General features: G+C 44.7%; 1 long non-coding RNA gene across 2 annotated transcripts in view; it reads left to right on the forward strand.

The window, feature by feature from the left end:
* Positions 1–13,536, forward strand: part of LOC138842785 (uncharacterized) — a 259,732-nt gene that overhangs the window by 84,832 nt on the left and 161,364 nt on the right. The gene's annotated exons all lie outside the window — the stretch shown is intronic.

Here is a 13,536-nt window from a genome sequence, read left to right on the forward strand (position 1 = left end):
AGAACAGATTATTGTTTTTAAGTATCTGGGCAAGTCATGTAACTTCCTTAGGTCTCAGTTTTCTCATTGGAGAAGCGACAGAACTGAATTAGATTGCTTTCTAGGACTTTTCTCAACTTTAAACCCCTCTGGAGTTAAGGAAACAGAAAAGAAAAAGAAGAAGAAATCAAAACAATGAGACATCAACAACAGCAAAGAACAACCATGCTGCCCCAGGTCGGTAGCCATCATTACAACTATATAGTGACTCTTTCTTTGGAATTTTCTCCAATGACTGGATGCCTCTGTTTTGTACAGTCCACTGCCCAGGTAGCTGCTGGTTTCCTGGTACCAGTATTACTGTTTTACACATAATGATGAACAGACTGAAGAGATCAAATTAAATCCATTTCCACTTTAGGATGGGAAATCTGTTCGGAACAATCAAGGGAGTTTGGAGCACTAAGCATGGGTTTTCAGTTGCCATCAAATGGTAAATTGCTTAATGTCAATTGGCATTAAGTGGACCGATTTGTACCCAATTAATATACTGTGGTTGGAAAGGAAGAAAACAATTTCATTTAGCTAGATTGTTTTTCTCTGGGTTCTTCCTGCATGGAACTCTGAGCAGTTTGTGGCCATTCTCTTTTATTCCATCAATCCTCTACCCCTTGTGGGCTCCATCCTCCCTTATTGGGAAGGACAGGCTCGGAGAAGCTCAACTGTAACTTCTTGCATGCCCCAGAGTCCCATTTAGGGAATGGCTACTGCAGGGTCCCTAAGGAAACACAATGTTAGTGGTGGAAAAGAGTTAAGTCAGCTTTCAGAAGCAGTTCATTTCCAACGAGAGCTCAGTTTTGGCCCTGGACAAAGCTGGCTTACTAGCTATTAGGCTGAATTAATGGGTCAACCCACTCCCTGAATTTGCCTGGAAGACTCCTGTTGGAGAATCCAAGGGATCAAAGTAATGCTGGGACGACAAAGCAGATGCATGAAGCCTCAGTGTCTCCGCAAGATCTGGAAACCCCCCTTGGCATTGAGAAACTACCGCAGAGGAAACACAGGTCACTGGATCGTGGCCAGCCGAAATGGTGGTACACAGAAGCTCAGCTAAATCCAGGCTCCAGAGACTCCTCAAATGAGAGAAAGCCATGTGAACCCACATGGGCCAATCTGAGCTGGATGAGGGAAGATAGTAGTCTCATTTTCACATCCATAGATTTTATGCTCCCTTTGGTTGGTAATTTACATTTATATAGACTCTTTCAAACTCTGGGTTCTAAAATGGCTTTGCTGGTTTATATGTACAGGGCACCACTTTGTATCAGCTGTTTGCTCTGTAGATGTAAACAAAACCTGACCATCTGTATTTAAATAAAATCATGCGGCTCAGTTTTAACTTGGTCATTTTGAGCCATTAGCATACTTGAGTTCCCCTGAGTGTTTTGGTTTTTTTTTAAGGGTACATAAATGCGGTAGCATGGTTCTCCATGCTACTGGAGAAACCCTTTAGTCTGATTCCATTTTGATGCCAGGTGGCTCTATAGCTGCACGTCCTCCATGATTTATGTATGAAGATAAACAGATGTGATGTGGCTGATAAAAATACAGGTGAGGACTCTTCTCTCCTTCAGCCTAAACGCAAAATGTATTTTCCGCTCCTTCCCATGCGTTTGCCCACAGAAATACCTGGGGAGAAAAAGGACGGACGTGGAAATCACTGTGTGAATTGTTAAGCTCCATAATGGTGTTGATGCCTATCGTTGTTTTGGAAAGAGGCAGCTTCTCGTGGTAGAAGGATTTCTGCATCTGGCCTCAGAAGGGCAAGGTTTGAGCCAAATCACTGCAAGTTAGGAACAGTGAGATCTTAGTCATGTCACTAAACTTCAGTTTCCAAATCTGAACTGGAGGTGTGTATACCGACTCGGTTTGCTTAAGACAGTTGTTGAGGAACGATGGACATCTGTCTGGGGCATCTGACATCAGTGACTGCCAGGGTCAATTTGGCTGTTTGGCTGGGCTGAGGTCCCTGTCTCTCTCTCAGTTGGAGAGAATGGCCTTTCCAAATAGCGGAGGACTATTCTTCAGTTACAATTATTCTAATAGATGGAGGACCCCTAAATAGGACTGTCGTGAGGATGGAATATGATCGTGTATACAAAAGAGCCTTGTTACCTGTAAGAGGCCATATGGATACATACGTATATCCGTGCAGGAACTTGCTGGAGTTTTGTGTTCCCTAGATGGAATTCCCAGGATCACAAGAGGCATCTTGCTACTGAATCTAAGATGCTGTCTCTCTCCAAAGCTTGAGGATCTCTGGAAACATCAACTATTGCTTATCACAGTCTCTCTTGTACCAGAGTTATTCATATGTGTGCTGTCGTATCCCTTAGATCAGAGTTTCTCAGTCTTGACACTATTAACATTTTAGATTAGATAATTCTTGAGCTTAGAAGCTGTCCTGTGTGCTATAGGACATTTAGCAGCATTTCTGGCCTCTACATATTAGATGCCAGTAACACCCTCCCTTGGTAGTGACAATCGAAAGTGTCTCCGGGCACCACCAAATGCCCCCTGCGGGGCAAAATGGCCCCAGGTTGAGAACCACTGACTTAGATTGTGAGCTCCATGGAAGCAAATTCTATTCTTTTTCTTAAGTTGTATCCTTGCACAAATCAGCATAGTATCTAGCTCTAGCAGGTGCTCAATAAAAAGTAATTGGGTGAAATTAAACTCAACAGCTAGTTTCACCTTGGTACAAAAGCCACTTCTCACCAACTTTCAAGTCTCTGTTAAAGGGGCCAAATTGAAAAGCAGACAAAGCATGTTGTAGCTGTTAAGTACACCAGGCTCAACGGGGAAACACCTGTCAGCAAAGAATGTAAGTTCACGGCATCCCTTGATGCAGATTTAGAAGAGGTGATTGACACTATCCAAGATGGTTGCCAGGTGTCCAAGTACAATGGGATCCAGGGAGCTGGGGATGCGTTTACACCTATTTGTCCATTTCATGTCCCCCTTCTTCCTTTTCTCCATCCTCCTTGCCAGAGATTTGCTCACAGCACAATTTTCCAATTGGCTTTGGGTTCTTGACCTTAGGAAGTTGTCATTGTGCTGGTGGCCATACCCAACTGTGCACACAGACCCAGGCAGGAAGAGAAGGGAAGGGGATATGTGGAGCTTAGTCATTCCAGATAATAAGGCGCTGCTGATTTGGGGCTTTGCAGAGAGGCTGTGCCTTCTGTGATTTTAGTGAGCAGATGGAGTCGCAGTTCCTAGAGGTTCTAACCCACAGGCACATCCTCTGAGTGTGCTCAGCCAGCCTTCGGAGCATCTCCCCACCATGCGAGTAAGGCCGTGCCCTCAGAAGGCAGTGAGTTCTTTGCCGGTGGTTCTTCAGCTAAAGCAGAAGTGTTTGCTTTCTTCAAGCTACCATATCTTTCTCTGCTCCTTTCACAGTGAAATGCCTTGAAAGACTGATCAATACTTGTTGCTCCAATTCTCTCTGACTCATTCCCTCTTGAACGTACCGTAGTCATCGTTTCATCCCCATCACTTGACAAAATTGCACTTGCCAAGGTCACTGTGACCTACCAGCTGCTAAATGCATAGTCAATTTGCATCCCCATCCCACTTGATCTATCCCACATGACCCAGGTGATCATCCATCTTCTTTGAAATTCTTCCTTCACTTGGCTCTCAGGACACCACACTCTCTTGGTTCCCTCCTCCCTCCCAAGGCCATACCTTCTCTATGATCATGGCTGGCCCTGCCTCATCTTCTCCTACCACACCTGGGCTCAATTCTCTAAACCTCTCATCCTCTCCCTCCTCCTCTCCCTTCCTTTTCCCTCTTTCCCTTTCTTTCCTTCCCCTCCCCTCTTTTCTCTTTTATGTACTTCTCTGCACATGGCTTTAAATACTGCTATGGACTGAACTGTGTCCCCTCAAATTTATATATTGAATGCCTAACCTTTAATGTGATGGTCTTTGGAGATGGGGCTTTTGGAAGGTCATTAAGTTTAGAAGAGGTCATGAGGGTGGGACTCTCAATGATGGAATTAGTGCCCAGAGAACAGACACCAGATAACTTGTTTCTTCTCTCTCCCTTGTCCATTGAGGACACAGAGATAAGGTGATGTCTACAAGCCATGGAGACAGCCCTAACCAGGGAACTGAATTGCCTGGCACCTTGATCTTGGACTTCCCAGCCTCCAGAACTGAGAGAGATAAATTTCTGTTGTTTAAGCCACCCAGTTTGTGGCATTTCATTATAGAAGCCCAAGAAACTAATACAAATACTATTTGCTGGCAACTTGTATATTTATATATCCAGCTTGAACATCTTTCCTGAACCCCAATCTTATGTATCTAATTGCCTATTCAACATCTCTCTTGCATGACTAATAGGTATCCCCAAATTAACATATACCAAACTGAACTCCCTCACCCCAAAACCTACTCTTGCAATCTACTCCATCTCAGTAAATGGCAACTCTCTTCTTCCAATTGATGAGGCTAAGATCCTTGGAGTTTTTCTCTCAGACTTCATATCCAGTCCTTCAGCAAAGCCTGTAGCTTTACCTTCAAATATATATCCAAGACCCAATCGCTTCTCACCATCCTCACCATTCACAAACTAGTCCAAGCCACCAGCATCCTGGATTATTGCAGTAGCCTCCTAACTGGCTCCAATGTCTCCAAACTTGCTTAATGCTCCTGCCATCTCACAGTCTGTTTCCACACAGAAGCTAGAGTGATGCTTTTAAAATGTAGGTGAGATCATGTCACACTTCAGTTCCACCTCCTCCAAAAGCATCCATCGTAGGGTAAAATCCAAATCTTACTGTATCCTAACTTCCTACATCTGGTACACTGCTCTTTCTCTGAGCTCATCTCTCGCCATTCGTCCCAACCTCATCCCTGTTCAGTCTTCTCTGCTACCCTGTCTTCCTTGTTATTCTCTTCCTCAAGCAACCAGGTATTCTCCTGCCTCAGAGCCTCTGCCCGTGCTGTTCCTTTTACCCGGAATACTTTCCCCTCACATACTTGCATGGATCACTTGATTATCTCCTTCAAGTCAAATAGTCATCTCCAAACAACCTTCCCTGACCGTCCATCTTTCCTAGAATACTAATCTCCCCATCACTTTTGTTATCACCACCCTGATGTGTTTTCTTTGTATCACTCAACCGTATTTCTTATCTGTTTACTTTCTTATCCTATTTCCTCTTCTAGAATATAACCTCATGAGTTTAAGAATCTTGCCTTGTTCCTCTGCTGCAACCCTAAAACTTTAACGACTTCTAGCTCATAGTTATGCTCAGTAATATTTGATGAATGAATCGATACCTATGACGGTAAAGAGCCAACCTGACAGCGTGGCCTTTGTCAACAATATCCTGAAAGATTATTGCTCGTGGTGGTTCTTTATCAAAGTAAATCATCTGAACTTCCAAATGAGATTGCATACGCCATTGCTTCTCTTTCTAATGTAAAATGTGTTTTTATTTTTCAGTTGAAAGTGAGAGATGTAAGTTTGGTGAACATTTGCCTCTCTAGCATTCCACTCATGTGTGAATGCACCAAGGTGTCCTTTTATTATGTTCAGTTTAATTCAGCAAACACTTATGGCTCCCGCCCACATGCCGGGCTCTGTGCTGGAGACAGAAATGCAGTTTGCTTGTACATGATGCTGCCTGCAAGATGCTCACAGCCATATAAGGATAAGGAGTACAGAGCATCATCTATGCTTTCACAATTTTCAATCCTGATGAATAGTACCATGTGTCCATTCCTATCAAGAGGTGTAAGCCAGACGAGAATATTTATGCCCTCAGGCAAAGTATGTGTCAAACTTCCTCTAAAGGACAGTGCCAGAACTAGATAGATTCATGTGGTCCAAAGAGCACAGCATTGATAAATACCTTAAGAGAGTTGAAAACAAAGAGCTGTGAGAGTTGGAAAATGGGGACAATCCCATATTTTGGGGGGATATTATGGATGGTTTATGAAGGAGACCACAGCTGAGATGGCAGGTGGGGAAGTAGGGCAGTGAGAGCTAGGAGAGAAGATGTACAGGAGCACAGGTGTGTGAGTGGGAAACTCCGTCTCTTTCTAGAAACGGTCATGGCCAACTGTGGCTAGAGCATGGAGCAGAACAGGGCAGTCGTTGGAAATGAGGATTGAGAGGAAACCCAAATCTTGTTTGGTAATATTATTTTGTCCCCAAAAGTAACAGGATCGATAAACAGGAGCCCCACTGTTTTTTGTGACGAATAGCAACAATTATATTCTAAATCTGATACTTCTCATTTGCTATGTGATGCCCATACAAAGGGTTTTGGAATCCTCAGAGAGGATTAACTTACTCATAGCAACTTTTTGGTATATTTCCATGTTTCTTTCAACCTTTGAAAATTGATAATCCATGCAGCATCTATAAAGATTCTCTATTTGCCACGACCAGAACAACCTGTTACTCTCCCTTGATGGCTAAGAATTTACTGGAAGTGCCTGTTCATGACCGTGATGGAATTTCCCCCATTCTTTCACTTTTCCCATAAAGCCCACATCTGCTGACCTCCAGGTTTTGATAAAAGGTCTCTCTCATTAGTTCAAGCAGCTCAAGCTCTGTCTGAAAAGGATTCCAGTAAGGATGTCTACCCAATGAATAACAGTCTGTTTTTCCAATTAACGTGGATGCTAATACTGAGAGAAGCACTGATTTTAGTAGTCAGACACATGCTATATACCCAGAATGATTACAAACCATTATAGCCTCAAACACGCCATCATGACAAGAATTCAGAGATCTGGTCTATGGACAAAAATACAGCTGACATCTACCTGTTCTCACAGTCCATTTTAATACAGTTTTATCAGTTTAACACAGTTTTTTGGGTCACAAAGCAAAGATCAGGAAAGGATTCACAGATTCAAAGCATTTCAGAACTGGAGATATAACAGTTTATTTGGTTCAATTGTCCTAGTTTATAAATGTAGAAACTGAGGGGCAGAAGAGGTTACAGCTTAACAAAGGTCAGTTAAAGGCAGAGCTTGAACTTGAACTTGGGGCTGCAATTCTTTCCACAAGGAAAGGTAACCATTTCTCAGTCACCTTCAGTGGGAGAATCTCCTACTGGCTGGGCTCTGGATCTCAGGCCCTTTAAGGGCCTCTGTAGCTCTTACCCTGTACTTTTGGGATATGCCTTCCCTGCCTTAGTAGGTCTGGGCATTAGGTAGGTGCTGCAGCATCAGCTTGGCCCCTAGGCTACAGGTGAGCTCTGCGTGTGCAAGGGAGCTTGTCTGTCTGTATTCTGCGTTTTGACACACTGCCTGGTGCCTCAGAGGAGCTCAGTGAATCTTAGTTTCCTTCCTCTCTACTGTGGAATCTACTTGTTCGATTGAATTGATGTGGTTGGGGAAGAGGGTGGGTATTTGATGGAGGGAGGTCACAGTGACCATGGAATTCACCGAGAGTGGGAGGGTTGGAGAAAAAAGAAATAGGAGGGGATGGGAGACCAAATGAAAAGAAAGACAAAGGGTGGGGAAAGAGTCAGGAAAAGATTACATTTAAAAGCACAAAACTGGTTCCTGTTTAGATGCAAACATGAGTCCTGAGTGTGTCACATGTGTTCAACCAGTGCAAGTGATTATGCAAATTAATTTAAAAGAGGGAGGAAAGAGGAGGGGTGGGGATCATGCGTCCACATGGAAGTGCTCCCCAAGATCCCTTAGAACTCCTCCCTCCCCATCAGTTTTGGAGAAGGATATGGACTCCATTTGTGCTGCTGCCATAAGAAAGATGAGGCATTAGCCCTGAGCAGTCACAAGAAGGCAGTTTTCACTGCAGAACCAGATGGGGTCTTGTCAGCCACATGGTGAGGTGGGGTTAAGTCCCATGATATTAGCTCAGCAAGCATCTGGGGGACTCAATTTGCTACTGTTCACCTATTTTCCTGTTGACCTCTCAAAAGTTCTAATTCCACCATCAAACAAGCCAGTGCCTTGGGACAGCCCAAACGCCCCACTTGCCTCCTGCAGGGCTCAGGCTGAGTCAGGAAGCAGAGGGGCTGTGGGCAGTGGGACTTCCCTCTTCAGCGGGTGCCTCAGAGGCTGTAGGACAGCAGGTTGTCTTGGATACAAGCTGGTGGGGCTGCAGCAGCAGCTTCTGCTGGGGTTTTGTCCCTGCTTCCCAAGCAGGCTCAATGGAATAGCCTGGACAAGTTGGGGCTGGGACCCAGACACCAGGGATGCTTGGGGAGTGAGCTCTTCACAGCACCTGGCATCACGCCAGCCCAGAGAGCCTGCTGTGCACAGGAAATATTGAACATTCTGAGTCTTAAAGAGGGAACCTGGAACAGTTCCAAGATTACACTTAATACATCTGCTGGGAGCTACAGAGAGGGGAGATGGGGAATCTGCAAAAATAACCCTTGCAGGGCCAGGAGGGCCCAGAACATCAGCACGACACATGTAATGAGTAAGAATAAAGATCACCCCTTACCTCAGGTAGCGTGTACAGTTTCCAAAGCTCGTTCATACACACGGTCTCTTTGTTCTTCCTTATGGTACTGAGAGGTAGGCAGGGAATGTTATTTTAGATAAGTTACTAGATTATGCATTTGTATGCTTCCTACAGCACTTAACCTAGCAGGTTGTCCAGCAAATGGTAAGTAAATACATGGATGGATGAGGGGAGAAACTTGCATTTTGCAGGTGAGAAACTGACTCGGAATAGTTAAATTCATTGGAAGGCTTTCAAAATGGGGCATTTACTACAAGCGAGGCATCATGCTAGAACCTGGGAAGACGTGGTCCCCTCGGTCGAAGAGCTCACCTTCTAGAGGGGGAGATGGCCGGAAACAAGTAACTAATAAGTGACTGTGCGATCTGATAAGTATCTATTTAGGTGATTGCAAAAGGCTCTGGGAGACAGAAAAGAGACTGACTCCAAGTAAGAGGATGCAAGTGCTTTGCCGGATGTAGCAGGGATAAGTGCTGAGGCTCCTCTCCAGGTGTTCAGAATCATCATTTCTTTCTTGTACGTTTCCCCCGATCAGGAAAATCTCTCCTGTTCCTCTCACCCCCACATCCACCCTTGACTTGTTGCCAATGCATTCCTAAAGTTCTACCATCACCTGGACTTTATCTTTTGGCTACACTAGTGGTTTAAATTAAAATATTTCACGGGAAGGACATTTATGTGAATTAGGGATCAGAGCATAGGCTTCTCTGGAGCTGGAGGGGGAATACTGAGGTGAGGGTCATGAGCTCCGAGCTGTCTGGGGCTTTGTGTGGGATAAGACGGTGATTAGGGAGAGGGAAATAAGAAGAGACCAAGTGACTAGGGACGGCTGAAAAGAAGCATTGCCTATGCAGTTTCACTTTCCTCCCTCTAGCACATCCCGACGTCAATATAAATACACCATATACGTATGCAGGCATCCTGATATACCCATGTTTGTAGGTATATGTACACATGCGTGCACACACACACCCCGACAGAGTCTTTAAATCTGTCACCAAAATGGGATGCAAAGCGCTTCTTACCCTGACCAGTTCTGTAATGATGTTTGCGTGATATTCGTGAACACAGGGCTGCATGTAGCTTGACAGCTGTGGGTTGCAAATTTTATTAAACTTCTGCCTTGTTCACAGTCTGATTTCTTGAAGGCCTTATCTAATTGCCTTGGGCCACGGGGCCTACCACCTTGGTCATGTGCAAACATATAAATTTCACCATGTAACTGAGGGCAAGTGATAAACTAATGTATAATAAACAGTGAAGAATTTTGATGATCTGCATCCTGGTGGAAGAAGAATGGCTCATAAAAACAATTATTACACAATCCACGCTTGCATTATTTACAAGGTGCATGCATACTCTCCTTTCTACAAGTGCTGGTGGGCATTTGGATCTAATCACCAGAAATCCAAGCATTTCCAAATGCCTAGATGTGGGCTGACATATAGCCCAAACATCTGGGTTGTTGACTGAGAAATGTGATTTTCAGCAGACCGCTGAGTGCCAGGGGCCCACAGCCTGTGTGTAAGTCACCTCTTCCAGGAAGGTGTCTGTGATTCTTCTGTCTGATTCAGTTGGCCCTCCTTCAAGTCTCCGGCATGCCGTGCATGTGAATTTACCTATCCACCTATCCCCACAAAGATGGGAGCGCTTTGCGGGAAGATTTTCCTCCCAGATATTTGTTGAATGAATGAAGTACTTACCATGCACATCTCCACCCATGAATCTAACTCAGTGCCTTGCACTGAGAAGAAACACAATAAATATTGAATGAACATCTATGTTTGTGAGTAGAGAGATTCAGATCAGCTGCGTTGCATTACACAGTTTTCTGTTTAAATGTCTCAAAGCCTGAGAAATCATTTTTACACTGCTTCCCCAGCCCCAGGGAGAAAACAGATAAAAATAATGAAGAAATTGAAGCACGCGGAGAAGGGATATGAATTCCCCATGTGCACTTGGGGAATGAGGCACGGAGTCCAGGGTTTGGATTTCACTTCCCTCTGCTCTTTCCCTCCTGCAAACGTGCCTCCCTCGGCCTTTCTCTCGCTATTAGAAGTCAGCGGAGTATTTATATATTCCAGGGCCTCTCTATGTAAATCCACATTCCATAAATCCCAAAGCTTTTCTTCTATTTCAGAGCAAGAGGCTGAACAAGATATATGCATTTTTTTTTTGTAACCAGCAAATGGCTTTCGTATCGATCTGCCTCTTCTGAAGGCAGTTCTGCCTTCTGTAGATTTCAGGAGTCTGTCTCTCCATCCCTCCCTCTCTCTCTCTCTCTCCCCCACCCCCTCCAACAAGTCCCTTCCTTAAGTTCCAAGAGACTAATTATTTCCTCTCCACCATCTCTCTCTTCCCGAAGGTTTATCTGATTTCGGCTCTGTTCAGAAACCACCGGTTTCTCCAGAGTCTTGTATTTCCTGCCCGCCGCGGCCAGCATTCTACGGCACTAATCAGATTTTGCTGTTTCTCTTCACACTGAGCCCCTTCCCCAACCATTCTGCCCTCTTGACACTTATCCTCCCACCCTCACCTTCATGGTGCATGGGCCTATTAAATGGTGTCCAGTCCAATTTCTGGCACCCAATAAATCTAAATTTTCAAGCTTGGGAAGCCAGGCTCACCCACTGGCACCTAGATAAATGAGTCCTCCGTGAGAAACCTCCACCAGTCATTATTCAAGACTCCTGAAACCCCAACACAGGATTTCAGGCCGGAGAAAGTCAAGTCCTCCTTTCCTGCCTCACCCTCCGAAAAAGAAAATACCCCACAGCCCAGAGCCTCGTCTTCCTCTGCATCTCCTGTCCCTCCACGCGGATGCTCAAAGCGGATCCCAGCCTGCCACTTCCAGCACGCAGCCGCTCGCACGTCACCCGTCAGGTTACGCCGTCGGCTCAGCGGCTTTGGAATGAGACTTAATATCCGGCATACGTGCCTGCACTGCTTGGTTCTCCAGGGCTCCGAGCCTGGAGATGAACAAAGAGGCTCCGTGCCACGTTTCATTGTTTGCAACAAGCGCAACCAAGGAGGGCGTCTCTCCCCCAGCCCGCCCTGTGGCGAATCTCTCGTGTGTGTGTGTGGGGGGGGGTGGGGGGGGTGTGTGTGGGTGTGTGTGTGGGTGTGTGTGTGGGTGGATGGGTGCGCGCGCGCGCGCCGGGTGGGGGAGCAACAGGGACTCAGGGCTGTGTTCCATCCCGGGTGGTGAGACCTGGAGATGGTGATATGCTCCTGGGAAGTGGGGACTATTTGTAGTTACTTATTTGTTATTTTGACTTGTGAAATTACCCCCTTTCATTCCGCCAGCCTTCTGCCTCTGCACAATGAAAATTAATTACAATGAATTAGAACGTTTATAAACCACCCTTAACAGTACCAAGGCTTGGAGACAGCCCCTCCTCTGACCCCTCACTGGTCTACAGCTCAACACCTGATCAAGCAACAGCAATTCTAAAAGGCAAAAGTCTCTAAAGTACCTGCTTTTGGCCTCTATGGAATAAACTGGGAACGGATAGGATACTGTGATGCTTAGTGCTATATATCAGCTTGGCTGGGCTAGAGTACCCACTTATTTAATCAAGCACTGATCCAGGTGTTGACCCGATGCGTATTTTGTAAATGTGGTTACCAGCTACAGTTGATTAACTAGATTGCCATGGATAACGTGGGTGGGCCTCATCCAATCAGCTGAAGGTCTTAAGCAAAAAAAACTGAGGTTTCCCAGGAGAGAAAAAAAATTCTGCCTCAAGACTGCAGCATCCACTTCTGCCCGAGTTTCTAGACTGTTGGCCTGCCCTATAATTCCTTGAAATAAATTTATCTGATCTATATCTATATATATCATCTATATCTCTATTTATGTATTATTGATTCTGCTTCTCTGGGGAACACTGATTGATACAGGTATTTAGAAATCTTATGTGAATTCGAATTGTTCATTGTGTAACTTCTGGAAGGAGGACTGCTCTTCTTCATTTCCTGAACATGAAGTCCTGTGCTGTGTACATAGTAGGGGCTTAATAAGTGTTCACTGAAGTGACTGGAAACCCAAAGAAGCCCCACAATGCTTTTCTCAACTTCCACCGCCCCAGTTTCAAGTGGAAACATTTGCTCCCTCCCATCCACACGGGATTCAACAGCCCTACGTTGGAGACCAGCTCCTCTCAGGATCTTCCTATCATGTTGTCAAATACTGATGCCTCCATCACTCTCTGCCTTTACCATCTATCAGGTGAACCACATCTTCCCCAAAGGCTTCACTGCATCGGGGCCAGGCTTGTAACTTACTCTTGCTTCCTCAATGCTTGCGTGTGGGATTCTCTAGGTTTACATAATTGTGCTTTTCTTTGCCTGGCATCTTAAGATGATGTCGTCCCTTTCTCGTTAGCTGGTGGACCTTCTGGGGGAATTCTAGGCTCCGATGTCACGGAACATTTATGGTCTTTGGAATCAGCCAGAACTAGCTTGAGACCTGGTTTTCATATAAGCTTTGAGAACTTGATGAAGTCATATAACTTTTGTTGTTATTTTTAATTTAATTTTTATTTATATTGGGGTATAGTTGATTAACAATGTTGTGTTAGTTTCAGGTGTATCACCAAAGTGATTAAGTTATACATATACATATATCCATTCTTTTTTAGCTTCTTTTCCCATATAGGTTATTACAGAATATTGAGTAGAGTTCCCTGTACTATACGGTAGGTCCCTGTTGATCATCTATTTTATATACAGTAGTGTGTATATGTTAATCCCAAGTCATATAACTTTTATGAGCCTTCCTTATTAGTAAGATGGGGGTAAAATGACTCAGAAAAACATGTGAGAGATAACTAAAGCAAATAGTTATCAATTTTTTTTTTTTACATCAGTAGTTAAAACACTCATGTTTCCGCTGGTGAAAGTCTCTGTGGAACTGCAAAATATAAAGCAGATAAGCTAAGAATGGCTCTGGTTGGCTCTACAGAACCCCTCCTACTTGTACACTAGGACTCCTATCCTCTACCCTACTCAAGGATGTGCCC

Source organism: Globicephala melas, chromosome 8 (genome assembly GCF_963455315.2).
Source record: "Globicephala melas chromosome 8, mGloMel1.2, whole genome shotgun sequence".
Taxonomy (NCBI): domain Eukaryota; kingdom Metazoa; phylum Chordata; class Mammalia; order Artiodactyla; family Delphinidae; genus Globicephala; species Globicephala melas.